This window comes from Pteropus vampyrus, unplaced genomic scaffold (assembly GCF_000151845.1).
Source record: "Pteropus vampyrus isolate Shadow unplaced genomic scaffold, Pvam_2.0 Scaffold511, whole genome shotgun sequence".
In the NCBI taxonomy this organism is placed as follows: Eukaryota; Metazoa; Chordata; class Mammalia; order Chiroptera; family Pteropodidae; genus Pteropus; species Pteropus vampyrus.
This window is the reverse complement of record NW_011889292.1, coordinates 416,592-419,273: the sequence shown is the minus strand read 5'-3', so window position 1 is coordinate 419,273 and position 2,682 is coordinate 416,592. Positions and strand designations below refer to the sequence as shown.

Genomic DNA, 2,682 nt, shown 5'->3' with positions numbered 1-2,682 from the left:
ACGCTACCTTCGTCAGTGGTTGGTTCATGCAGATTTCAGGCAACAGCAAATATCTGAAGATTGTTTGTGCCTATCAGCTTGCAAATGCGAATTGCATAGAAATAACCTCGACTGACAAATCTTGACAAAGTCTGCTTCATATAAAGCCACTCCCCTTAGACTAGTAAAATCGTGCTAGTAAAATAAGTCTATTACAAGTTCATGAATATGGGTTTTGATCATTTGGCACGAGTTTTCATTGAATGAGAGGCAGCCGTAATATCCGTGAGCTACTGCAGGCTCCATCTCTTTAGCTATGATTGAGACAGAAACTGGAATCGGCAGTCTTGGGGCTGCTTATGACTCCCCTAATTCAGGTTATAGAGTCAGTTCCTTTTCTCTGAGTCCAGCCTCGATGACGGAAAGGCACTGTGACTCCTGTATCATCTTCTCTCTGACCCCATAAATCGGTACAGCCGTCACGTCCTGCTGAATGAAGGTCAGAATTTCCCCAAAGTCTGTTCCCTCTTTCCCTGGGCCTTGGCTGGGGTTCCCCCTGTCTATGCTTTTCCAACAGCCCCTGGCCCCTGTTCTATATCCTCCACAAGACACCGTCACCCTGTCTCTCTCTAAAGTTCACATCGAGCCATAATCTACTCTGTTCAAAAACAGACAAGACACACAAGAAACTTGACCTCTAGAATACAACACACACTCTTCCTTCTTCGGCTTTATATTTAATATTCTCCAACACATTTAATTATTCATTCATTCGTTAACTCCTTCAAATAAGACCTTTGTGTGGCTACGGACACAGTTCCTACCATCAAGGCTTAATAACAATCAGGACAGATGCTAGGGGAAAAAAAATACACATAAAATACCAAAAAAAAAAAAAAAATAATAATAATAAACAGTACAAAGGCAACTAAACAGTTTTGACAAAAAGCACAAAGTGGATGAATCTGAGAGTTCAAAAGTACTTTTAGGGGAATGTGACCTTAAAACAGATTGGAGACCCTACAGAAGCCACATGGCACGGGCGCCTGGGCAGAGCCTGAGTCTGCTGAGGACGCGGTCACCTCTGCAAAGGCCACTGTGTCTGTAGAGAAGGGATGGGCCGTGCTGAGCAGAGTAAGCTCCCCCCAGGGAAGACGCGGCGACCACCTGACACCCGGTCCTGGACGCGGGCAGCACACGGACCTGAGAGACGCTGGTGGCTAACGCAGCAGGACCAGGTGACCGATGCACCGTGCCTGCTGGCGAGGGGGCGGCCGGAAGGGACTTCTCTGGCGGGATCACTGGTTCATGCTGCCGCGTGTAAGTCCCAGGCGCCAGGCAGACCCCTCGGTGGAGATGTGACGGTTTGCATCAGGACAGGGATGGTGCGTTTGGGGGTCATCCGCGTGCAGACGCGGCGGCCGCCCTGGGCCTGAAGGACGTTGCTCGGGAGGAGAGTGTGGACGGGGACAGAGCTGTGGCCCTGAGCTTTGCTGGCAGCAGGCGGGTGTGGCACGGGGGGTGCGCCTGCCCCACGGGGTGCTGTCTTCGGCCAGCAGGGCGTCATAAGGATGGTGCGTGCTGGCCAGCTGTGGACGGCCGTGCTCCCTCCCATGTCCACAGTCTGACAGTGCTCGTCTCCTCCTCATCATCACCGCCCCCCCCCTTCGTCACCTCCCTGCTCCCTGCAGGCAGCTCAAATGCAGCCTCTGCCTCCAATCTGCACGACCCCATCGTTCAAATGCATCTCATCCACCATTTTTTATTTTTCTTTTTTGTTGGGGGCGGGTTGTCCGGCTCCTGATGCCATATGCTGGCATTCCCACTGTCCTGAGCACAGGGGACGCTTCAAGACCCTCTGCTCCCGCCACGGCCAGATGCTCCCTTTCCTGTTCTCCTGGGTGGCTTCCTTCCGCCTCTGGACGCAGCTCAATGCTTCTCCTCTCTCAAGACTCAGCCATCCGATGCCCGCCCAGTCGAAACGTCCAGCAGCCTCTGCTCCCGCAGGAGTCCGCCCCAGCTGCGTACCGACTTAATGCTGCTGGGCACGTCTCTGTCTACACGCTCGGCCTTTTGTGGGGATGTAAGGCGTCTCAGTGGAAGAGGGAGAAACGAGTGTTTCTGCATCCTTCCCAGCACGTGTCTACTTACGCTCGGAGCTCGTCTGCCCACTGAACTTTGTAGCAAGAACTGAGAAGCACGCGGAGATTCAAAGAGCTCGCTCTGTGTTTCGTGACACATGGCGCGAGCGATGCCAAACGAGGCACGGACTCTGAACGGCTTTGGGTTCTTCATCGGTGCAAGGAGAATGTAGACTCACACTGGTAGCATCTAACTTTGCCACTCAGGGCACCGAAGCCTCAGGAGGGAGGGATGTGTTTTTTCCTTAAAATATAGATTCTCCGGACGTGGTTCCATAGTGGAGCGATGAGCTCGTCTGCTTTACACGCAGAAGGTCCTGGGTTTGTACCCCAGCGGAGCCACAGTCCACGGTCTACGGCCACGCCACTCCGAACAAGCCCGATGTCTGATCTCGGAAGCTAAGCAGGGTCGGGCTTGGTTAGTAGTTGGATGGGAGACCACCTAGGAGGACCAGGTGCTGTAGGCATAAATAATAATACATAATAATAAAAAATATACAGACTCCTAGGATGTAGCTCAGACTCTGCGTCAGGTGTCCCGGCGCTGAGTCCTGGGAACCCG

The 2,682-nt window shown here is 52.8% G+C and overlaps 1 pseudogene; it reads left to right on the top strand.

The window, feature by feature from the left end:
- Positions 1–2,471: 2,471 nt before the first annotated feature.
- Positions 2,472–2,587, top strand: LOC111733001 (annotated as a pseudogene).
- The last annotated feature ends 95 nt before the right edge of the window (positions 2,588–2,682 follow it).